Genomic DNA, 24,531 nt, shown 5'->3' with positions numbered 1-24,531 from the left:
TCACACCTGACCTCATGTGACAACTCTAAAGACTGCCGTTACAACAGTCGTTAAAGTTGTAATCAACAAACAAATGACATCAATGGCCTTGATAACGACCCATGGAGGTTAGATACCTGAGATTTCCCTACCACAGTCAAAACTGAGGAAGCCTCTTGAATGGGAGATGAACATCTTCAAGGATCTTCACCTGTAACAAGATCCAAATATTATTTTATATGATATTTTATTTTCATGACTCTTGTTGGCCTTGTGCAGTTTCCGTAGTGTAGTGGTTATCACGTTCGCCTAACACGCGAAAGGTCCCCGGTTCGAAACCGGGCGGAAACAAGAGTTTTTTTCAGTTCACACATGTTTCTGTCATCTGACTGACTATGACAGTAAACACACTGTAAGAGTTAATGATTTTGGATCAGAGATGAAACCAATTCAAGGATCTACAGTCAAGTTCAAATCATTAAATCTTAAAGCCGTCAGATTCGATCCCTTCATCAACATGGAGAGGTGGAAAATCCATGTTTCCGCCGGTTTCGAACCGGGGACCTTTCGCGTGTGAGGCGAACGTGATAACCACTACACTACGGAAACTGCAACGGACGACAGCCCAGCACTGGGGTCAAAGACACTGCGACCTCTGCACTCATTCGGGCTATTGTATTGAGAACATTAGCACGTATAAAATCCTTTTCTTTGGCAAATATAGAAAATGGTAATGATAGCTGAAGCCTTTTGTTATATTCATGTTAAAAGACTCTATAGATTGTTAGAATATACTTCAGTCAATCATTCTCACCTTGATACCTTAATAACAACATAATAGTTTTTCGAGGGCCAAAAATATTTTTAAAACCTCAGTACAATTACTACCGTAGAAAAGAAGCATTACTCCCCGTCGGGGAATCGAACCCCGGTCTTCCGCGTGACAGGCGGAGATACTGTCCACTATACTAACGAGGAGTGGTGAAGGCCTGTCCTTGACCACATCCAACCACCCAGTGCAGAGTTACAACAACCACAATGACGAGTGGCCAGTTATCGCGATTGGCATCCTGTTAGCATCACAACCACTCACACCTGACCTCATGTGACAACTCTAAAGACTGCCGTTACAAACAGTCGTTAAAGTTGTAATCAACAAACCAAATGACATCAATGGCCTTGATAACGACCCCATGGAGGTTAGATACCTGAGATTTCCCTACCACCCAGTCAAAACTGAGGAAGCCTCTTGAATGGGAGATGAAACATCTTCAAGGATCTTCACCTGTAACAAGATCCAAATATTATTTTATTATGATATTTTATTTTCATGAAAACAAGAGTTTTTTCACTTCACTTCAGTTCACACATGTTTCTGTCATCTGACTGACTCTGACAGTAAACACACTGTAAGAGTTAATGATTTTGGGTCAGAGATGAAACCAATTCAAGGATCTACAGTCAAGTTCAAATCATTAATCCAACCACCCAGTGCAGAGTTACAACAACCACAATGACGAGTGGCCAGTTATCGCGATTAGCATCCTGTTAGCATCACAACCACTCACACCTGACCTCATGTGACAACTCTAAAGACTGCCGTTACAACAGTCGTTAAAGTTGTAATCAACAAACCAAATGACATCAATGGCCTTGATAACGACCCCATGGAGGTTAGATACCTGAGATTTCCCTACCACCCAGTCAAAACTGAGGAAGCCTCTTGAATGGGAGATGAAACATCTTCAAGGATCTTCACCTGTAACAAGATCCAAATATTATTTTATTATGATATTTTATTTTCATGACTCTTGTTGGCCTTTGTGCAGTTTCCGTAGTGTAGTGGTTATCACGTTCGCCTAACACGCGAAAGGTCCCCGGTTCGAAACCGGGCGGAAACAAGAGTTTTTTTTCAGTTCACACATGTTTCTGTCATCTGACTGACTATGACAGTAAACACACTGTAAGAGTTAATGATTTTGGATCAGAGATGAAACCAATTCAAGGATCTACAGTCAAGTTCAAATCATTAAATCTTAAAGCGTCAGATTCGATCCCTTCATCAACATGGAGAGGTGGAAAATCCATGTTTCCGCCCGGTTTCGAACCGGGGACCTTTCGCGTGTGAGGCGAACGTGATAACCACTACACTACGGAAACTGCAACGGACGACAGCCCAGCACTGGGGTCAAAGACACTGCGACCTCTGCACTCATTCGGGCTATTGTATTGAGAACATTAGCACGTATAAAAATCCTTTTCTTTGGCAAATATAGAAATGGTAATGATAGCTGAAGCCTTTTGTTATATTCATGTTAAAAGACTCTATAGATTGTTAGAATATACTTCAGTCAATCATTCTCACCTTGATACCTTAATAACAACATAATAGTTTTTCGAGGGCCAAAAATATTTTTAAAACCTCAGTACAATTACTACCGTAGAAAAGAAGCATTACTCCCCGTCGGGGAATCGAACCCCGGTCTTCCGCGTGACAGGCGGAGATACTGTCCACTATACTAACGAGGAGTGGTGAAGGCCTGTTCTTGACCACATCCAACCACCCAGTGCAGAGTTACAACAACCACAATGACGAGTGGCCAGTTATCGCGATTGGCATCCTGTTAGCATCACAACCACTCACACCTGACCTCATGTGACAACTCTAAAGACTGCCGTTACAACAGTCGTTAAAGTTGTAATCAACAAACCAAATGACATCAATGGCCTTGATAACGACCCCATGGAGGTTAGATACCTGAGATTTCCCTACCACCCAGTCAAAACTGAGGAAGCCTCTTGAATGGGAGATGAAACATCTTCAAGGATCTTCACCTGTAACAAGATCCAAATATTATTTTATTATGATATTTTATTTTCATGAAAACAAGAGTTTTTTCACTTCACTTCAGTTCACACATGTTTCTGTCATCTGACTGACTATGACAGTAAACACACTGTAAGAGTTAATGATTTTGGGTCAGAGATGAAACCAATTCAAGGATCTACAGTCAAGTTCAAATCATTAATCCAACCACCCAGTGCAGAGTTACAACAACCACAATGACGAGTGGCCAGTTATCGCGATTAGCATCCTGTTAGCATCACAACCACTCACACCTGACCTCATGTGACAACTCTAAAGACTGCCGTTACAACAGTCGTTAAAGTTGTAATCAACAAACCAAATGACATCAATGGCCTTGATAACGACCCCATGGAGGTTAGATACCTGAGATTTCCCTACCACCCAGTCAAAACTGAGGAAGCCTCTTGAATGGGAGATGAAACATCTTCAAGGATCTTCACCTGTAACAAGATCCAAATATTATTTTATTATGATATTTTATTTTCATGAAAACAAGAGTTTTTTCACTTCACTTCAGTTCACACATGTTTCTGTCATCTGACTGACTCTGACAGTAAACACACTGTAAGAGTTAATGATTTTGGGTCAGAGATGAAACCAATTCAAGGATCTACAGTCAAGTTCAAATCATTAATCCAACCACCCAGTGCAGAGTTACAACAACCACAATGACGAGTGGCCAGTTATCGCGATTAGCATCCTGTTAGCATCACAACCACTCACACCTGACCTCATGTGACAACTCTAAAGACTGCCGTTACAACAGTCGTTAAAGTTGTAATCAACAAACCAAATGACATCAATGGCCTTGATAACGACCCCATGGAGGTTAGATACCTGAGATTTCCCTACCACCCAGTCAAAACTGAGGAAGCCTCTTGAATGGGAGATGAAACATCTTCAAGGATCTTCACCTGTAACAAGATCCAAATATTATTTTATTATGATATTTTATTTTCATGACTCTTGTTGGCCTTTGTGCAGTTTCCGTAGTGTAGTGGTTATCACGTTCGCCTAACACGCGAAAGGTCCCCGGTTCGAAACCGGGCGGAAACAAGCGTTTTTTTACTTCACTTCAGTTCACACACGTTTCTGTCATCTGACTGACTATGACAGTAAACACACTGTAAGAGTTAATGATTTTGGATCAGAGATGAAACCAATTCAAGGATCTACAGTCAAGTTCAAATCATTAAATCTTAAAGCCGTCAGATTCGATCCCTTCATCAACATGGAGAGGTGGAAAATCCATGTTTCCGCCCGGTTTCGAACCGGGGACCTTTCGCGTGTGAGGCGAACGTGATAACCACTACACTACGGAAACTGCAACGGATGACAGCCCAGCACTGGGGTCAAAGACACTGCGACCTCTGCACTCATTCGGGCTATTGTATTGAGAACATTAGCACGTATAAAAATCCTTTTCTTTGGCAAATATAGAAATGGTAATGATAGCTGAAGCCTTTTGTTATATTCATGTTAAAAGACTCTATAGATTGTTAGAATATACTTCAGTCAATCATTCTCACCTTGATACCTTAATAACAACATAATAGTTTTTTGAGGGCCAAAAATATTTTTAAAACCTCAGTACAATTACTACCGTAGAAAAGAAGCATTACTCCCCGTCGGGGAATCGAACCCCGGTCTTCCGCGTGACAGGCGGAGATACTGTCCACTATACTAACGAGGAGTGGTGAAGGCCTGTCCTTGACCACATCCAACCACCCAGTGCAGAGTTACAACAACCACAATGACGAGTGGCCAGTTATCGCGATTGGCATCCTGTTAGCATCACAACCACTCACACCTGACCTCATGTGACAACTCTAAAGACTGCCGTTACAACAGTCGTTAAAGTTGTAATCAACAAACCAAATGACATCAATGGCCTTGATAACGACCCCATGGAGGTTAGATACCTGAGATTTCCCTACCACCCAGTCAAAACTGAGGAAGCCTCTTGAATGGGAGATGAAACATCTTCAAGGATCTTCACCTGTAACAAGATCCAAATATTATTTTATTATGATATTTTATTTTCATGAAAACAAGAGTTTTTTCACTTCACTTCAGTTCACACATGTTTCTGTCATCTGACTGACTCTGACAGTAAACACACTGTAAGAGTTAATGATTTTGGGTCAGAGATGAAACCAATTCAAGGATCTACAGTCAAGTTCAAATCATTAATCCAACCACCCAGTGCAGAGTTACAACAACCACAATGACGAGTGGCCAGTTATCGCGATTAGCATCCTGTTAGCATCACAACCACTCACACCTGACCTCATGTGACAACTCTAAAGACTGCCGTTACAACAGTCGTTAAAGTTGTAATCAACAAACCAAATGACATCAATGGCCTTGATAACGACCCCATGGAGGTTAGATACCTGAGATTTCCCTACCACCCAGTCAAAACTGAGGAAGCCTCTTGAATGGGAGATGAAACATCTTCAAGGATCTTCACCTGTAACAAGATCCAAATATTATTTTATTATGATATTTTATTTTCATGAAAACAAGAGTTTTTTCACTTCACTTCAGTTCACACATGTTTCTGTCATCTGACTGACTATGACAGTAAACACACTGTAAGAGTTAATGATTTTGGGTCAGAGATGAAACCAATTCAAGGATCTACAGTCAAGTTCAAATCATTAATCCAACCACCCAGTGCAGAGTTACAACAACCACAATGACGAGTGGCCAGTTATCGCGATTAGCATCCTGTTAGCATCACAACCACTCACACCTGACCTCATGTGACAACTCTAAAGACTGCCGTTACAACAGTCGTTAAAGTTGTAATCAACAAACCAAATGACATCAATGGCCTTGATAACGACCCCATGGAGGTTAGATACCTGAGATTTCCCTACCACCCAGTCAAAACTGAGGAAGCCTCTTGAATGGGAGATGAAACATCTTCAAGGATCTTCACCTGTAACAAGATCCAAATATTATTTATTATTATTTCATGAAAACAAGAGTTTTTTCACTTCACTTCAGTTCACACGTTTCTGTCATCTGACAGACTCTGACAGTAAACACACTGTAAGAGTTAATGATTTGGGTCCACCCAGTCAAAACTGAGGAAGCCTCTTGAATGGGAGATGAAACATCTTCAAGGATCTTCACCTGTAACAAGATCCAAATATTATTTTATTATGATATTTTATTTTCATGAAAACAAGAGTTTTTTCACTTCACTTCAGTTCACACATGTTTCTGTCATCTGACTGACTATGACAGTAAACACACTGTAAGAGTTAATGATTTTGGGTCAGAGATGAAACCAATTCAAGGATCTACAGTCAAGTTCAAATCATTAATCCAACCACCCAGTGCAGAGTTACAACAACCACAATGACGAGTGGCCAGTTATCGCGATTAGCATCCTGTTAGCATCACAACCACTCACACCTGACCTCATGTGACAACTCTAAAGACTGCCGTTACAACAGTCGTTAAAGTTGTAATCAACAAACCAAATGACATCAATGGCCTTGATAACGACCCCATGGAGGTTAGATACCTGAGATTTCCCTACCACCCAGTCAAAACTGAGGAAGCCTCTTGAATGGGAGATGAAACATCTTCAAGGATCTTCACCTGTAACAAGATCCAAATATTATTTTATTATGATATTTTATTTTCATGACTCTTGTTGGCCTTTGTGCAGTTTCCGTAGTGTAGTGGTTATCACGTTCGCCTAACACGCGAAAGGTCCCCGGTTCGAAACCGGGCGGAAACAAGAGTTTTTTTCAGTTCACACATGTTTCTGTCATCTGACTGACTATGACAGTAAACACACTGTAAGAGTTAATGATTTTGGATCAGAGATGAAACCAATTCAAGGATCTACAGTCAAGTTCAAATCATTAAATCTTAAAGCCGTCAGATTCGATCCCTTCATCAACATGGAGAGGTGGAAAATCCATGTTTCCGCCCGGTTTCGAACCGGGGACCTTTCGAACGTGATAACCACTACACTACGGAAACTGCAACAGATGACAGCCCAGCACTGGGGTCAAAGACACTGCGACCTCTGCACTCATTCGGGCTATTGTATTGAGAACATTAGCACGTATAAAAATCCTTTTCTTTGGCAAATATAGAAATGGTAATGATAGCTGAAGCCTTTTGTTATATTCATGTTAAAAGACTCTATAGATTGTTAGAATATACTTCAGTCAATCATTCTCACCTTGATACCTTAATAACAACATAATAGTTTTTTGAGGGCCAAAAATATTTTTAAAACCTCAGTACAATTACTACCGTAGAAAAGAAGCATTACTCCCCGTCGGGGAATCGAACCCCGGTCTTCCGCGTGACAGGCGGAGATACTGTCCACTATACTAACGAGGAGTGGTGAAGGCCTGTCCTTGACCACATCCAACCACCCAGTGCAGAGTTACAACAACCACAATGACGAGTGGCCAGTTATCGCGATTGGCATCCTGTTAGCATCACAACCACTCACACCTGACCTCATGTGACAACTCTAAAGACTGCCGTTACAACAGTCGTTAAAGTTGTAATCAACAAACCAAATGACATCAATGGCCTTGATAACGACCCCATGGAGGTTAGATACCTGAGATTTCCCTACCACCCAGTCAAAACTGAGGAAGCCTCTTGAATGGGAGATGAAACATCTTCAAGGATCTTCACCTGTAACAAGATCCAAATATTATTTTATTATGATATTTTATTTTCATGAAAACAAGAGTTTTTTCACTTCACTTCAGTTCACACATGTTTCTGTCATCTGACTGACTCTGACAGTAAACACACTGTAAGAGTTAATGATTTTGGGTCAGAGATGAAACCAATTCAAGGATCTACAGTCAAGTTCAAATCATTAATCCAACCACCCAGTGCAGAGTTACAACAACCACAATGACGAGTGGCCAGTTATCGCGATTAGCATCCTGTTAGCATCACAACCACTCACACCTGACCTCATGTGACAACTCTAAAGACTGCCGTTACAACAGTCGTTAAAGTTGTAATCAACAAACCAAATGACATCAATGGCCTTGATAACGACCCCATGGAGGTTAGATACCTGAGATTTCCCTACCACCCAGTCAAAACTGAGGAAGCCTCTTGAATGGGAGATGAAACATCTTCAAGGATCTTCACCTGTAACAAGATCCAAATATTATTTTATTATGATATTTTATTTTCATGAAAACAAGAGTTTTTTCACTTCACTTCAGTTCACACGTTTCTGTCATCTGACAGACTCTGACAGTAAACACACTGTAAGAGTTAATGATTTTGGGTCAGAGATGAAACCAATTCAAGGATCTACAGTCAAGTTCAAATCATTAATCCAACCACCCAGTGCAGAGTTACAACAACCACAATGACGAGTGGCCAGTTATCGCGATTAGCATCCTGTTAGCATCACAACCACTCACACCTGACCTCATGTGACAACTCTAAAGACTGCCGTTACAACAGTCGTTAAAGTTGTAATCAACAAACCAAATGACATCAATGGCCTTGATAACGACCCCATGGAGGTTAGATACCTGAGATTTCCCTACCACCCAGTCAAAACTGAGGAAGCCTCTTGAATGGGAGATGAAACATCTTCAAGGATCTTCACCTGTAACAAGATCCAAATATTATTTTATTATGATATTTTATTTTCATGAAAACAAGAGTTTTTTCACTTCACTTCAGTTCACACGTTTCTGTCATCTGACAGACTCTGACAGTAAACACACTGTAAGAGTTAATGATTTTGGGTCAGAGATGAAACCAATTCAAGGATCTACAGTCAAGTTCAAATCATTAATCCAACCACCCAGTGCAGAGTTACAACAACCACAATGACGAGTGGCCAGTTATCGCGATTAGCATCCTGTTAGCATCACAACCACTCACACCTGACCTCATGTGACAACTCTAAAGACTGCCGTTACAACAGTCGTTAAAGTTGTAATCAACAAACCAAATGACATCAATGGCCTTGATAACGACCCCATGGAGGTTAGATACCTGAGATTTCCCTACCACCCAGTCAAAACTGAGGAAGCCTCTTGAATGGGAGATGAAACATCTTCAAGGATCTTCACCTGTAACAAGATCCAAATATTATTTTATTATGATATTTTATTTTCATGACTCTTGTTGGCCTTTGTGCAGTTTCCGTAGTGTAGTGGTTATCACGTTCGCCTAACACGCGAAAGGTCCCCGGTTCGAAACCGGGCGGAAACAAGAGTTTTTTTCAGTTCACACATGTTTCTGTCATCTGACTGACTATGACAGTAAACACACTGTAAGAGTTAATGATTTTGGATCAGAGATGAAACCAATTCAAGGATCTACAGTCAAGTTCAAATCATTAAATCTTAAAGCCGTCAGATTCGATCCCTTCATCAACATGGAGAGGTGGAAAATCCATGTTTCCGCCCGGTTTCGAACCGGGGACCTTTCGCGTGTGAGGCGAACGTGATAACCACTACACTACGGAAACTGCAACGGACGACAGCCCAGCACTGGGGTCAAAGACACTGCGACCTCTGCACTCATTCGGGCTATTGTATTGAGAACATTAGCACGTATAAAAATCCTTTTCTTTGGCAAATATAGAAATGGTAATGATAGCTGAAGCCTTTTGTTATATTCATGTTAAAAGACTCTATAGATTGTTAGAATATACTTCAGTCAATCATTCTCACCTTGATACCTTAATAACAACATAATAGTTTTTCGAGGGCCAAAAATATTTTTAAAACCTCAGTACAATTACTACCGTAGAAAAGAAGCATTACTCCCCGTCGGGGAATCGAACCCCGGTCTTCCGCGTGACAGGCGGAGATACTGTCCACTATACTAACGAGGAGTGGTGAAGGCCTGTCCTTGACCACATCCAACCACCCAGTGCAGAGTTACAACAACCACAATGACGAGTGGCCAGTTATCGCGATTGGCATCCTGTTAGCATCACAACCACTCACACCTGACCTCATGTGACAACTCTAAAGACTGCCGTTACAACAGTCGTTAAAGTTGTAATCAACAAACCAAATGCCTTGATAACGACCCCATGGAGGTTAGATACCTGAGATTTCCCTACCACCCAGTCAAAACTGAGGAAGCCTCTTGAATGGGAGATGAAACATCTTCAAGGATCTACAACCAAGTCCAAATCATTAAATCTGACAGCCGTCAGATTTGATCTGTTTTTTTACCACCCTTTCCCACTCTGTCCCCCTGTGTCTGGTAACCACCCAGTGCAGAGTTATAACAACCACAACCACAAGTTTGCAAAACCCCAGTTGGAGATACTGTCCACTCTAGACAGACACCAGCTAGAACCTGAAGTTTCTCAAATAAAACACGCGTAGTTAGTTTGAACTCACGAGTCTATGAAGCTTGAGGGAAACACTGAAGGAATGGTGGATACAGGCTGCTGGTGGAGTTCAGTCAGACCGACATGGTGGACAGGTTTGGTTCAGTGCCACTGGTTCAGACCGAAGCTGAGACATCTGCTCCTCACCTGGTCCACGGAGAGTTACCTGTCCCTCTCTGTCTAATGAAGTCAAATGTCTCTCTCCTCCTTTAATCAATCAAAAAGCTCATTTATTAAATCATAATGAGGCAGTTTTAACTTTAGGTCTGAACTAAAACAAACACACTACAACACTGAGAGCTGTGCTAACACACTTATCGTGATTAGCATCCTGTTAGCATCACAATTTTTACAAACTACATAGAATTAGAAAATTATCAAAACACACACACATATATTTACCTTCTGTAGACTGTAATAACTCCTAAACTAGCTGGTAAAACTCGCCATTAACCACATTTAAAGACATAATTAACATTATCGTAGCAACTTTCCATTTAGGAAAGTTCCAGAATTCGTTCCAGAATCGTGTGAAGTCTTCTGATTGGCTGAATGTGGTCACATGCTCGTCGTCACCTCTCCTCGTTAGTATAGTGGACAGTATCTCCGCCTGTCACGCGGAAGACCGGGGTTCGATTCCCCGACGGGGAGTACACCAACCGTTTTTATAAACTGTTCAAGATTTAATTACCACAACGACAGTTATATTACATCAGTGGATTATTGTTACTGACGCACACACACGTACGGAACATTTTATTGTCTCTAAAATCCTAAAGAAGTGACTGTTGCTCTTAGATCAATGGAGAGGAGAGGAAGTAAAAAGAAAAGTGGGAAACAGCGCCCCCACGAGCCGCAAAGTATTACTACAACCATACTACCATAGAAAGTAATAATTACTTTGCTTCCATGCACTGTTTAATTCATTCAATAATGGTGGTACTTACTGCTACAGTTGTAAGAAAATTTTTGCCACATTTTATTTTTTGTAGCTACCGCCACTTTTGTACGAGAATAAAAGTACAAAAAGCCTGGCTTTATAACAGTAATACTACACAACACTGATGTAGAAAAAAAACATATCTACTTTGAAATCAGCATTAAAAAGAGACACAGCATGTCTATAAATAAAGAGCTGGCAACTTAGTAGATGAATAACAATATAGGTTACAATGTCTGAAATATCTGCAACGGAAACTGTAATGCACAACAAGAAGGAGCTGTTACTAGGATATAATAATACATCCATGGTAGATCAGGGTGGATCAGGTCAGTGTGTGCAGCGCAGCAGCAGAGGTCTCTGTTTCGCGGTACTACTGTCAAACTGGGGCACTCCCAAGGACCAGACACTCTGACCAATCCCAGGGTTTTTAAAGTCGACTTTTGGGCCCTCTAACCAATCCCAGTCTTTTAAATCCAGCCGGAAAAAGCCGAAGGTATCCATATGCAAGCTTTTAGCCCCACCCACAGTATCAGAGAAATATAATGAATCGCCCACGCGATTATTTGGATTCACGTGTAGACAGTGACCATAGAGTGGGAACTGATAGTTCGGCCCTGCCATTCTTCCACACATACACTATGGTTCAGATATCGCAGATCTACCGGTAAGCCGTTTAAAGCTCGCCTATGGTCGGTCTCGAATAGAACCTCACACCAAACTGCGTTTAGAAATATCTCTATTTAATGTTTCTTTACTTATTGGCGAAAGTACTTGTACTTCAATGTAAATAGAGACCTTATTGTGGAACATTGGAAAGCACTATTCACTTCGGCATACGTGTAAGGTTTTAAACAGTACTCTATTTGTGTAAAATTTTGACTTTTGTAATTACAACGCAGATGTTTTCCGGGTAGGAATGTTCCGTCGAAAGCAGCTTTAGAACACATGGAGTCGCCCGGTAAATGTGGCGTTTTATTGCGGGAAAACATTGTTTTGTGGATTTTATAGATGCCGAATAAAAAGATAGTACCAATAATTGGAAACGGTAGTGACTCATCCTGTGTGAGTCATCTATGTTGACCGACAAGCAAGGGCGAGTTTAAAACCCCATAGTTTCAAACGCAGTACGTCACGGAGATGAGCTAGACTACTCTCATCTTTCCCACAGGAGGCTCTGCCTCCCAACCCCTTTGTTCAGTCTAGCCGGTGGGTTGAGTCAGAGGGAGGCTGTGCTAGCCCAACAAACCCATACCACTGTGGGAAACCCGTCAAGACCCAGGAGAGGCCGAAAACATATCTAAGGTTATCTCTAGGAGTCCAAACCGAGACTGATAGCGTGTTTAACCAGAGGCAGACAACAGAAAAGTTGGTATTGAGTGTTGCTGATGCTGCGTTTCATTTCGGAAACCGTCAGGAGCTGTGTGCCAGTGGTCGGATACTAAAACAACGATACATGTCGATTATCTTCTTGCTGCTGCTGCTTGAGCTATATCCAGAAAAATAATGAACCGGCAGGCTAACCACTGAACCGTCGCCGGTCTATTGCTGCTGATAGTGTGCAGTTGTTGCCATCATCCACTGATCCACGCTGGCTCTCCTTTCAGTTTCTGCTCAGCATCCATATTTGCATCCCAGGGAGTGGCAACCACTAATCCTCCTTATTCAGGCAAGAAATTGAAAGTTGGCCGGTTGTCGGACACCCCTCGGACGCTTTAATTTAACACAGGAAGGTGAGTATTTCCCCCTATTTATGTGCTTTTTGTGGTATTTTTTGCTGGGTGGGACTCAGGGTTTCAGTGAAGGGCAGTCTGGACCACGTTGTCGCAGTAGCTACAACAATGGATCAAACTGGCGTTGTGTTACATTTTGTTGAGGTGCGCATTATCATCCCAACGCTCTCATCCTGTTTTCACCAAAATCAGGTGTGGACTGGAAATTAAATTCAGGCCTATACACAGAGAGAGGATAGCTCAGGCTAAACCCCAGCAGCCGACACTCAGAGGCCTTTATTTTTCACTTAAGTCATTGAAAACCATCATTCTCGACATGTTTAACAGGACTGATTGCCCTAAAATGAATATGCCCGTTTTTCATCACCTGGATGTGAGTTCATATTATGCAATGATTGACTAGTTATATATGAAATCTGCTTGCTTTCTTTCCTGATATCCAGAGTCTAGTTTAAAAGCCTCAACCAGATGTGTGTTGTTTATTGAAGGCTATAACAGCATTATATCTTCTTAATGGTCCCTGAGATGATTTGTAGGCCATGCTCCACTTGGGCAAACGGCCTACATTGGCTTTCAGTCGTATTAATACCCAGTGGAAACTGATAAGTTGAGCATGAAAGAATATATTAAGAAATGGGATGTTGTTAATAATAATAAATCAACTGTGATAAATGTAATGTTAAAGATAAATGTGCAGTTGGATTGCCAAAAAATGTTGAAAACAGACTTACAACAAAGACACAGGTGAACTTTGTAGAAGATAATCTGTGCTCGTACAGTGTTAGGTTCCTGATTAATGAGCGGTGGGCCCCCTTGCCTTGCTCAGGGGCTCAACAGAAGCAGTGTAGTAGTGGTATCACAATGTGGGAAGCGAGCCTAGATCTCATTAATTTTTGTTTCTCCTTTTAGGTTGTAATGAGCAGATAAACAGAAATGTGAACATATTCGTAGCCAGAAATAAGCCCATAAGGCACAGTGGGGTTTTTTTTCCTGCCACTGTTATCAATGAAGCCTCCCACATTATCAGTGCCAGTTGAGAATATCATGGTCAACCACATCTGACTCTTAAATGTAAACAAATCCCAACATGGTTCTTTGTTTTCTGTCATTATAATCACACAGGAATGAAGACAAAACATTAAAATTCAAGGTCCAAGGTTTCTTGTAAACCAGTGGTCCCCAACATTTTTTCTTATTCTTGCGACCCCCCCCCCCCCGGTCATAGTTTATGGTCGAGTGTGGACATGATTTGGGAGTAGCTCATCCAAAAATTGATTTTCTTCTTCAAGCCTCTCAGACGGTTTCATTTGAAGGATTTTCAGAGGGCTGAAGAGGTAGAAGTATCCAGTGTATCCATGTAACAAGAAAAAAGAAAGAATGAGAGCCACAGATTCATCCAGTGACTCCCAACCCAACCCCCGGGTTGCTGCCGTTAGCTGATACTTTAGTGAACAAGAGTGGCACCAAGTAGAGTGCATAACGCCGCCAAGGCCAAACAATCCTACACATACCTGTCTAGCTGTTGCGCCCTATCTCACCATATTAAGGAAAGTGATAAAAAAGATTCCTGGATTTGCTCCTTTAACTGGATCTGCACCAAAACTGAATGGATTCTTTCCTGGACCAGCTCCCATCTCTCTGCCACATTTGGTGCAAATTGGTTCAGTACTCTTTGCTGACAAGTAAACAAACACACAAACACAGCTGAAAGCATAACCCCCTTGATGCAGCTACTCATGAATCCATCACATTTCCAAGAGATTGCATGAATCTCTAGAAAAACACTGTAAATTTGCACTGTTTTTCTTTACTGCACTGTGCTTCTGCTCCCTGTTATCTTCCATAATCTTGACCGTGCAAAAACCAGTTGTCCATTATTCTGCTTGGTCCCTAACAGTCTGGAGGTTTGGTGACCCACAAGCATGCATTCCTTAAATCAGGCCTCATCCTGCTCATTTGCCTATTATTCTCTTAATTCTTCCCACATGTGTAATTCCTTATCCCTCCTCTCTCTTCCCAACAGCTAAACATGGAGAGCGACAGCCACCACTCCCGCATTTAGTGCCTGATCCACAAGCCTTCATCACCCAGGGAGGAGCTCTCAGGTCCCAGCCATCTCTCCCTACCACTGTAGAATGAATATGCTCAAGTCCAGTGGACTGAAAATCCCTGGCCGTGGGCCCAAGCATTCCAGCCCAGTGGGAAGGACCTCGGCGGGTGGAACGTCCAGCCCCGTTGTCCCTAAAGACAGTAAGTTACTTCCTCCTCCTGACCCAGAGGAATTTCTTTCTTCCACTTATTCCTTCTCATCACCGGAAGTGGGTTACGACGTTTATTTGTGTTAATGACTCACTAAAACTCAGCTGCATTAGATTAGACGCACACAGAAGATGGGAAGTGTTTTCTTTAACTTCATTTTCCAGTCGAAACGTCTCCAGTGCAGCCTTTTCTCTTGTTAGCTTTCAACCAAACCACACTCTCTCCAAAAATATCGCTCCATCTATATTGATACAGAAAATAATAAATAATCATGTTTCAGCCAGAGGGATTCTCTCTTCATTAGAATTTATCCAGACTGGCCAGGTGTTGGTTGAGTTTTCTCTCTGTTATCTAAAGAGTGGTATCTGTTCATGTCATACTTTTATTCCCATGTGTGGTGATTTTGTTAAGCTGCACTAATTAATTTTGTATTAGCAGTGGATTAAATGTGAAATGAGAAAGGGTTCTAGTGACCAACCCACAAAGAATTACTACTCGATCCTCCAGTTTCCTCTCAGCCCTGCAGAGCTTTTTAACATCTTCCATCTCATTGTTTTGGTTTTATGGCCCTCAGCTTTACTGTTTTGATTTACTCCCACCACAGCTGTTTTCACTGGGAAAGCTCATTGTACACTGCCTGTCCAGCACTAAACAGGAGACAGACAAGTTGGCAACTAGCTGGTGGACATAGTGCAGCACATGGCTGTTTCCTTAAGGAGATGATGGAAACCAAACCAGTGCTAAAAGGTTCATGAGGTGGACAAATCATGACTCTGAATGGATGACAGTGATACTTCATGTCTGCTGGATGTGTTAATAAGCAACTGCTTGCTAACTGGATTAGCTTATTAACTTCATAAGATAATGATATGGCAGTTTAGTGTGTTTTGTTCTTTGTGCGCTGCACACAAGTGTCAAAAAAACAGTTAATGCTGCTTTAAACAACTGTAGAATTTCTGTGGAAAAAAGATGACAAGAAAAATCCCATTTAAAACATAAAAGCCCTTTTAGGAAATTAATTTGACCTGTTTTTAAAGATTTATATCTGTACTAGAAAGCAAAGCACCTGGGGCTGAATGTTGCAGATAAGGTAGGAAAGCTGGAAGTTTTGGTCCTTTAATAGGATTCATTAAGTATAAAATATCATCTTATTCAAGCTGAATAAAATGGTAAAATGTGGACACACTGAAAAACAGAGTAGTAACCAAAATTAGACTTTTCTGGAAAACAAATTACAACCCCAGTCTGCAAAAAGTAATCACAGCTGTTCTCACCCTTAAATGCAGCGGCACTGTTTGTCTTCCACAGTTTTAGCTCGCATGTCAGCGCCATCCCACCCAGCTTCACACGCACATGTTAGAGCTGTTTCTGCTAAATTACAGTTTCACTCCCAGCTGAAGCGAACACAACAGAAGAATAGCCAGCCTTCTCCGGCTGATAGTACGCTTGTTTCTCATTAGTGTGTATGGGAGGCCGTATTTTATCAGAGACAGCTACGAGTGTGGCGTGGTTCATGTTGCCTGTGGAATTTCATGAGTGTGAAGGAAGAAGTAGCTACACACAAGTTGTTCTGACACAGGAAGTGTTTCATTTACTGAATGTTACACATATGTCTCTAATTACTTTAATACATTGCCAGCAATGTTATTTAATATTATCTTACAGTAATGGTTTTCTTAGTAATAACTATCAGAACAGTGTTAAAACTTCTGACTTACTTCAGTATTTGTGTGAATGTGGACAGGAATGCTCCTTCCACATGCTACAGATGTTACAGATCAGGTCTCAGATGAAACAGACTTTTAAACCTTAAAAATTAATAATGGTCCAGGACTGTTTTGTGGATGCCTGTAAATCTGTGAGCAATCTAAGCATAATAAGCATATTCTTTCTGTGGTTTGTTGAGGCCATTTATAAGCATTTTGAAGGAGAGTAAACACAAATAGCTTTTGTTCATCCGCCCCAGTTTATGTTTGGCCTGGAGGTCATTTTTATTTCTCTCTCAAATTGTGTCTGAAATCATCCTGAACTCGTCCATTACCAGCTCTAAAAGCTAATCCCTTAATGTAGCAGGCAGGACTGAAGCCTGTTGCCCAGAGCTCGTCAGCTGTTACATAGATGTCCTTACGTGAGGAGAGCTCGTCTAAAGTCCTCCCTGTGGTTTTAAAGTTTGTTTCGACCATACGTGAACTCATTCGTTTGCTCACATCCTGTTTATCCTCACCAGAAAATACACAAGCATGATGGATGAGGCATTGCTCGTTCCCACCATCACACTCACTGCATGTTATTTGCCTAGTCAAAATGACTGTGTGTCAACATGTAAGTTAGTTACTGTAAAAATGCAAATAGGGAAAACCAATCAATTATACTGTTAAAGTGACTCACCCAAATAACTTTTTTTTGCAAATATCAGAAAAGAAATTGTGGCCAGTGTTAAAGGATAACTGATTTAAAGGGTTTGGATACTTCTGCAGAATAATAGGGACTAACTTCTGGTGTAAGTGTCTCTGTTGGTCAGTCAGTCAGTTAATTGGAGGATGCTTTGTACCCATTATTATCACGATTAATCACGTTGGCTATAAAGCACTAACAAGAGATCGGTGGGACGACACTGATGCCTCAGAGACGACATGGGGGGATTAGCTTCCTGCCCCAGATAGTCTCAACACTGACCTGGCCTCCTACTCCAACTCTCAACCCCCTGTTTATTGGTTTTAGCTGGAAGGACTGTGAGAAGGGGCCACTGTGTCGGAAGTTGGCAGAGTTTACTAAATTTAAAGAACTGTTTCAGTCTCTTGAGGAAGCTGTAGTCAGGGAGTGAAAGGAGGAAAGTATCTGAGCCTTTCTCCCTCTTCTTTTGAAGTGAAAATAAGAGAGCTGTGCCACCTCTCGTGATGCCACGTCTCCTGTGAACCTTGGAAGCTACTTTCTCAACAGAAATAGCTCTGCTGTAGTTGTAGGCTGTTGGAAGTTCAGAGTTTTCCCTCTGTACATACAGCACTGCACCTCAAATGCCAATTTGTATAAATCTACTAATTACTTGTTCCCTTTTCATTTTTGGCTTTAAATCACAGCTTACAACAGTAAGAGAGTGGAAATATGGCAGAGAGGGAGATGACATGAAACCAAGGCTCAGAGACTGGATTAAAGGACATTTAGGGAGCACTGAGAGTAGACAACTGAAAGCATCTATGTGCTTTAAATAGATTGTTTTCCATAGCCAGAAACTCCCCACCACCAGTCAACACCTCTAAAACAGTTTCAGCTAAAACTGAACAGTACCTTCATGAAGGTAGGATTTACTGCAGGGCAGCTGCATTGGACTGGATCAGACCTAGATACATGTAACTAATGGACTGGAAACTTTGAGAATCTTAGGGGGCTTTCGCATCAGGGACCCAGGCCTGCATCCGAGTAACTTGACCCCAAATTCCAGGTGGTTTGATTACTGTGTACTGTACCCAGGAAAAAGGTGCGGTTCATGTGGAATTGTGTACAGTTTGATCAGGCAGAAAAGCAAGTGTGTGCTTCTTCCTCTTTATGTTTAATGATGAATCACAAACCAGCGAAGTGCATGCTGCCTCCTGCTTTATTAGAGTGTGTGATGTGTGCAAGTGCAACATTACTAGTATGAAAGCTGAGCCGTGGGGAAGTGGAGAGGGGACGTCAATCATACTCTGCATAGAACGAAGCAATCATATCTAATATGAAAACGACTTCACATAACCTCATGGGAGTGTAAGCATTTGACTTGTGAATTAAGTAAAGTACAGGACAAGTCAGTGTACTTCATCACATCCATGCAGCAGTCCTATAAATCAGTCCTGCTTGATGACATTACCCACAATGGTCCAAACCTCCCTCAGTGATGATCAAATGGTTGTTTCTAGTCCTGTCTGTGTGCCCTGTAATAGTTATTCCACATCAGTTGTTAAGTAGTGGATTACTTGCTAGAATTGCTCACTGTATCCTGCAGTATATTCTGCATATGTAGCAGAGTGGGTGTTGATTTTATTCATGTGTTAAATGATACCACCTGAAAACACACAGTACATTTGAAAGCAACAAATTGAAAAGAAGTCAAAAACATTCAAGCGCAACCCCCTCCATCTGTTACTGTCCGTGTGTCTGCTGCTCGGCCATGCACAGCTGCCTCAACCACTGCTGGAGACAACAACACAATATCAGCCTTGACTAACCGATTAGCTCCGTTTAAAACAAAAACAACAAGTTACCGAGCGAATATGATCGTCATTGTGGAGAACGATCATAAATAAGCAGCATTAAAGAGGCCAGAGAAAGAGGTGTGTGTGTGTGTAACCAAAGTAGGGAGAGATGAGGGGATAATTGGGGGGAGGAGGAGGAGGGACGGGGAGGAAGCTGTGGAGGTTTCATTGTGCAGAGCCGATGAATAGTGGGATTCAGATGGTGGTGGGAGGTGGCCAAACACAATAGTGAAAGTAAGGGCTGTGTTTCCAGTCTTCCCTCTGCCGAGGATCCTTTTACCCTCATTCTCCTGTTGCCTCAGCAACACAAATCATGGGTTAGCTCAGGTTTTTAAATGCTACACTGGGTCTTACTGGTCTAGCATCACATGATGCATTGGTTTGAACGCTTGCAAAAATCAATGTATAATTACTATTAGAGGTCATATATAAGGCTCCTAAAGGGACTGGTGTAATCATCCACTCTCATGAGGTCATCATAAACAAAAACATGAATTATCTGGACCCCCAGTATTATATGGCAAATAAAACATCATTGCAGCTATATTGGAATCAGTACATGTATATATACAAAAATGAATATTGGCTCAAAGAGTCCAGTATCTCTGTCTCATGCTACATTCTCAGGTTCATCAGGAGAAGAATTGTTTTTGAATCGTGTCTCGTGGTCTCTCGGCCTCTGCTGCATCAGTTTTGACTATTCTTTTTTCAGTCCTTTGCAAATCTCCCAACTTTATGCAAGTGCATTACTAAGGTGCTGGAATACTCTTTTTATATCACACTAGAAAAACACTGGAAGTTGTGTCTGCCCACAGAATAGCGTGTATTTGTAAAGAGTTGTACTGTGTGATACGTGACCTTTCAATAAGGCCAGCCGAGGAGGTGATAGAGTGTGAGCCAAAGCTAAATACATTCCTTGCCCATTACTGTCTCCTAAAAGCTAATGCGTATTAAGGTTTCAATTTGATCTTAGACTGAGAGGCATTTTCACAGATCAGAAGTTTCAGAGATGTTATTTTGAACCATAAATTCTGCTCTTTTAACTGGGCTCATTTTACATCTCCAAACGATCTCTGATGCTTTGGATAGAGAACATGATGGAAAACAGTGTCCAGCACTGGTCAAACACAGAGTGACTCAAGGCTGATGCTCTGTGTGAGTTTGCCCTGTGTGACATCCATTTTGACACATTACTGATCAATAAGGGACCTGAGCACTCTCATGTTGTGATCGTCGATATCATTTGTTCAGCTGGTGCTTTTGTGTGAAATAAAAAGCAGCAAAGAATGAACCTTTTCCCTGATTCAGACAGAAAGTGGACTACACCTTTGAAATTCCTGCAGTATATTCCAGTGGTGCAGTTCATCTTTCAAACTGTATCATCAGTTAAACCCCCTGTTTTGCATTTGTGTGTCCCACATCACAACATATGGGAACAATTGGGGCATAAAGCACAACCACTGGGGCCCACAGAGCCCCAGGCCCTCTCTCAGGGTGTCGGGGAGACAGCCCTGGCACCAACGCTCCTGCATAGACACATATACAGATAAACACAGACTTTTACTGGCAGTGCTGTGCAGCAGACCGCAAGCTAATGGTGCCCTGCTCAGTTTACAGGCTGCTGTGGAAAAAACCAGAGATCCAGCTCATCTATGTGTCAAACAGGCGATATCACAGGGGCTGCATGGCAGGGTTAATCACAGGCACATCACAGATACCGTCTCTCTGACCCACTTTTCAGGAGGAATTAGAGTAACGCCTAATCTTGCACAAACTGCGCTGTTGTGCTGGATGCTGCCACACAGGCAGGTTTCTTTTTTTGCCAGCATGACACAGTCAAACAGGATAAATGGTGTGACGGCGATTCTGCTGGACTGTGAATGAGGACGTTCTCACAATGAACGCAGTGTTTACAACTTGACCCTCCAATGAGGAGGGTTTTTAGCTGAGAGAATGTGATTACAATAAGAAGCATTGATTTCATTTTCATGCACATTTTATAGCCTTAGTTTTATTGCAATTACTGTTCATGTTTAGTGTTACCTGCTTTGTTTTTTTGTTATGTGAACACTGGAACATGGTTCATGATACATAATGATTCTCCCTCTCTCCAGGCACCCCACTGAAGCCACCACACCGACTAAAATCTCTGAAGAGGGCGATGATGTACTGGGGGACTACACAGTGGGTGAACAGGTCTGGGTCAACGGCGTCAAACCAGGAGTTATTGCCTACCTAGGGGAGACCCAGTTTGCCCCGGGACAGTGGGCAGGCGTGATACTGAATGACCTAGTTGGCAAAAACGATGGTTCAGTGGGTGGCGTGCGCTACTTTGAGTGCCAGCCCCTCCAGGGCATCTTCACGCGACCCTCCAAGCTCACCCGACAGCCGGTCGGCGAGGGGAGCGACAGCCACTCCACTGACTCGCTCTCTACCCAGAATCAGACTCAGCAGGGTGGCAGCGGCGCCCCCCCTGGCCAGCGGGTGGTAGTGCCACTCAGAGAGGGCCTGCTCAACAGCGCTGTGAAAACAGGCAACGAGTCAGGGTCCAACATGTCTGACAGCGGGTCAGTAAAGAAAGGTGGAGATAAGGACCTACGAGTGGGAGATCGAGTTCTGGTGAGTAATTTTGTGTTGGATAACAAATGGTTTGTTTGACTGGGTTCCCTCTTTGTGGAGCGCACTTTAAACAAGAGACATTTCCACCACGGACAGGTCGCCAGTCTGTCACAGGACCAACACATTACAGACAGCCCATCACACCTACAGGAGTTTAGACAAGCAGTTTCACTTAACCTGCATGTCTCAGCTTTTTGGATTAAGAAGAAGACATAATGTGTCAATCAGTGAGCTTTCAGTCTTTGTGCTAAGCTAAGCTAATCAGCTGTGAGAGTGGTATTTTCTCTCAAGTGTATTTCCCAAAACTGTTGAACTATTCCTTTAAATCATTGCCAGTAACAAGTGTGAATAAAAATCATCTCACTGACTAGATAGAAGTCTTTAACTTGAGTTTCTGTAAATATATGACACAGACACAATCCATAGTAGCTGAGTCCCAGTGGATGGTTAATTACAATTTCATGCAGGCCTTAGTAAAGATGGGTTGATGCAGTGTAATATGATGCATGTGTGAAACCCACAGGGAAGTTCTGTTTTTCCTTATTCTGTCTAGTGCTACAATTCAACCTTCATCCAGCCTCTGGTGTCCTATAGTCTGCCCTTGCAGGACAGAAGCAGGTCGAAATGTCTGCAGCCACTGTGTAGTATGTAGGCTAGAAAATAAACCTCTGCAGGAAGAACATTTTTATCTGCTTTTTGCTTATTTTCCCATCAGTGTATACAGTGTCCAGTGCATGGAGTTACTGGCCCCCGGGTCACATTGCTTTCCATTTACTGATGGGCACGGGGGATAGTTACATCAGATCCTGTGCAGTTGGAAACGGGGAGCTGGAGAAGCCTTCCTACTGGTCAATATTGTAAATCACTCCGGATTACTTTCAGCACTTAAGAGAGGAGAGACCATTGCTGGCACATTGATCAGTGAATCCATCTATTTCCTAAGCTTCTCCCATGTAATCTATCTTGCTGCGGTAGGCTGGATGTGCTGTCATCCAGTTGTGTCACGCCCCTCCTCTGCTGGGTGGAAACACAACACCGCCTCAGAAATTTTGTGAAATGAGCACAAAGTGTGACACTTGGATTACGCATCGTGGGCACAAAGCCAAAGACTATTTTTCTCCACCTGGTGTTGAATTGTGTGATAGTAGCAGGAGAGGGACTCACTATTTTCTCTCACACTTTCTTGAACTGGAGGAGTTAGACCACACCAGTCTCTTGCAGAGGAGCGATCTTGAAGGTCAAACTTAGCTGATGTGTGTTTTGGTGACTAAATAGTGGTTATCTGGAGACCGCCTCAAGAGGAGTCGGACTATTTCAGAAAAGAACTGCAGAAATATTTCCAAACAGGGAGGCGACCTCAGAGGCTAAACACATGATTACTGTCTCCATTTGCCTTTTGACATCTGAGCACCCACAGGAAGCTCAAAGCTGCCTCTTCTCTGCTTTAGCTTTAGAATTCAGCTTTGCTGAGGTTAAATGAGTGTTTTCTTTCAGCGGCGTTGCATGTGATGTGGCTGGTGTTTATTTGGACATTTTGAAAGCCACTCAAATGGCCGCTAGTAAATGAGAACTGCACACAGATTCAAGATTCACGATTCAAGAAACTTTATTTATCCCGGAGGAAACTGCTGAAGTCGTAGTAGAATCAGTTGGATGTACATGGAGGAATATTTATTTTATTTTAACAGGATAAGTGAGAAATTACAAAGCATCGCGTTCTGGCCGCAGAAAGAATTAATTAGCTCATTCCAAACTGAATTGTAAAAGCATAAACCAACAGAGATTGTTCTGGTTGATACTCTTTCATTACACACTCATTAACTTATAAAACCTTCTTTCAAAACAAGTCTTAAACTTCTCCTTATTGTTCCTTATGATTTGTTTTAAGTGTCCACAGCCATGCTAGCAGCTCTGAGGCTGTACCAAGACACAACAGTGCTTTGAGCTAAATGCTAATGTGCGAGATCTCGCAAAAGTACGTCTTTTTTTTTTCCCAACCTTCAGATTTTGTCCCCTCCTGGGCTCCGTACAAAGCAAATCTTCTTATTTGAGAAACTGGAACCAAAAAATTTCTTGCATTCTGTCACAAATGGAAAAATGTTTTACCCCTAATTAGCACACGTAGAACCAACCAATTTTGAATGCCTGGGCAAAATGTAATGGCAGTCCTTCCAGTAGTTGTTGAGATATTTTAGTTTGGACTTACTGACTGGTTTAAACCTCACAATCACAATATATAGAATCAATTTAAGTCTCAGCAGTTTATATTAGGATAGATATATTAGAAGGATAATGATTCTTGTACTGATTTAGCTGTAGAAGTGTTTTCTCTCGACCACTGTTTGAATCCAGCTTTTAGATGAGATTGGTAATAACAGGAGCCAAGATGGGCTTGTGCTGACTGGCAGTCTGAGCACTGCTGGTAGTTTGACACTGAGTCACTGAGACACCACACAGTCATGCTGACAGCAAACCATCTCAGTTTAATGTCTGGGTGACACAGCAGCGTTTCTCGCTGCGCC

The 24,531-nt window shown here is 42.0% G+C and overlaps 2 long non-coding RNA genes and 15 other non-coding genes across 30 annotated transcripts; 7 read left to right on the top strand and 10 right to left on the bottom strand.

Moving 5' to 3' along the window:
• Positions 1-257: 257 nt before the first annotated feature.
• On the top strand, positions 258-330 carry trnav-aac (transfer RNA valine (anticodon AAC)). Its single transcript has one exon. It is a non-coding gene; the product is annotated as a tRNA-Val (tRNA).
• Positions 331-516: 186 nt separating this feature from the next.
• trnav-cac (transfer RNA valine (anticodon CAC)) lies at positions 517-588 on the bottom strand. The gene has a single exon. It is a non-coding gene; the product is annotated as a tRNA-Val (tRNA).
• Positions 549-10,770, bottom strand: LOC108896985 (uncharacterized). Of its 13 annotated transcripts, none has more exons than XR_007810755.1 (4): positions 10,632-10,770; positions 10,240-10,436; positions 6,901-7,531; positions 549-632 (listed from the first exon to the last, which is right to left on the bottom strand). It is a non-coding gene; the product is annotated as an uncharacterized LOC108896985 (long non-coding RNA). The 13 variants fall into 13 exon arrangements; XR_007810754.1 differs by lacking the exon at positions 6,901-7,531 and adding an exon at positions 4,217-4,847; XR_007810750.1 differs by lacking the exons at positions 549-632; positions 6,901-7,531 and adding exons at positions 724-1,079; positions 8,766-8,949.
• trnad-guc (transfer RNA aspartic acid (anticodon GUC)) lies at positions 886-957 on the bottom strand. The gene has a single exon. It is a non-coding gene; the product is annotated as a tRNA-Asp (tRNA).
• trnav-aac (transfer RNA valine (anticodon AAC)) lies at positions 1,808-1,880 on the top strand. The gene has a single exon. It is a non-coding gene; the product is annotated as a tRNA-Val (tRNA).
• trnav-cac (transfer RNA valine (anticodon CAC)) lies at positions 2,067-2,139 on the bottom strand. Its single transcript has one exon. It is a non-coding gene; the product is annotated as a tRNA-Val (tRNA).
• Positions 2,437-2,508, bottom strand: trnad-guc (transfer RNA aspartic acid (anticodon GUC)). The gene has a single exon. It is a non-coding gene; the product is annotated as a tRNA-Asp (tRNA).
• Positions 3,832-3,904, top strand: trnav-aac (transfer RNA valine (anticodon AAC)). Its single transcript has one exon. It is a non-coding gene; the product is annotated as a tRNA-Val (tRNA).
• Positions 4,100-4,172, bottom strand: trnav-cac (transfer RNA valine (anticodon CAC)). Its single transcript has one exon. It is a non-coding gene; the product is annotated as a tRNA-Val (tRNA).
• Positions 4,470-4,541, bottom strand: trnad-guc (transfer RNA aspartic acid (anticodon GUC)). The gene has a single exon. It is a non-coding gene; the product is annotated as a tRNA-Asp (tRNA).
• On the top strand, positions 6,536-6,608 carry trnav-aac (transfer RNA valine (anticodon AAC)). The gene has a single exon. It is a non-coding gene; the product is annotated as a tRNA-Val (tRNA).
• On the bottom strand, positions 7,154-7,225 carry trnad-guc (transfer RNA aspartic acid (anticodon GUC)). The gene has a single exon. It is a non-coding gene; the product is annotated as a tRNA-Asp (tRNA).
• Positions 9,019-9,091, top strand: trnav-aac (transfer RNA valine (anticodon AAC)). The gene has a single exon. It is a non-coding gene; the product is annotated as a tRNA-Val (tRNA).
• On the bottom strand, positions 9,278-9,350 carry trnav-cac (transfer RNA valine (anticodon CAC)). Its single transcript has one exon. It is a non-coding gene; the product is annotated as a tRNA-Val (tRNA).
• Positions 9,648-9,719, bottom strand: trnad-guc (transfer RNA aspartic acid (anticodon GUC)). The gene has a single exon. It is a non-coding gene; the product is annotated as a tRNA-Asp (tRNA).
• Positions 10,771-10,808: 38 nt separating the features above from the next.
• trnad-guc (transfer RNA aspartic acid (anticodon GUC)) lies at positions 10,809-10,880 on the top strand. Its single transcript has one exon. It is a non-coding gene; the product is annotated as a tRNA-Asp (tRNA).
• Positions 10,881-11,702: 822 nt separating this feature from the next.
• On the top strand, positions 11,703-22,042 carry LOC108896987 (uncharacterized). 2 transcript variants are annotated; one of them, XR_001963226.2, is made up of 4 exons: positions 11,703-11,836; positions 12,777-12,902; positions 14,926-15,152; positions 21,505-22,041. It is a non-coding gene; the product is annotated as an uncharacterized LOC108896987 (long non-coding RNA). The 2 variants fall into 2 exon arrangements; XR_001963225.2 differs by lacking the exon at positions 11,703-11,836 and having other exon boundaries at positions 11,843-12,902; positions 21,505-22,042.
• The last annotated feature ends 2,489 nt before the right edge of the window (positions 22,043-24,531 follow it).

The sequence above is a fragment of the Lates calcarifer genome, unplaced genomic scaffold, assembly GCF_001640805.2.
Source record: "Lates calcarifer isolate ASB-BC8 unplaced genomic scaffold, TLL_Latcal_v3 _unitig_417_quiver_1719, whole genome shotgun sequence".
Taxonomy (NCBI): domain Eukaryota; kingdom Metazoa; phylum Chordata; class Actinopteri; family Centropomidae; genus Lates; species Lates calcarifer.
This window is presented reverse-complemented; position numbering and strand designations above follow the sequence as displayed.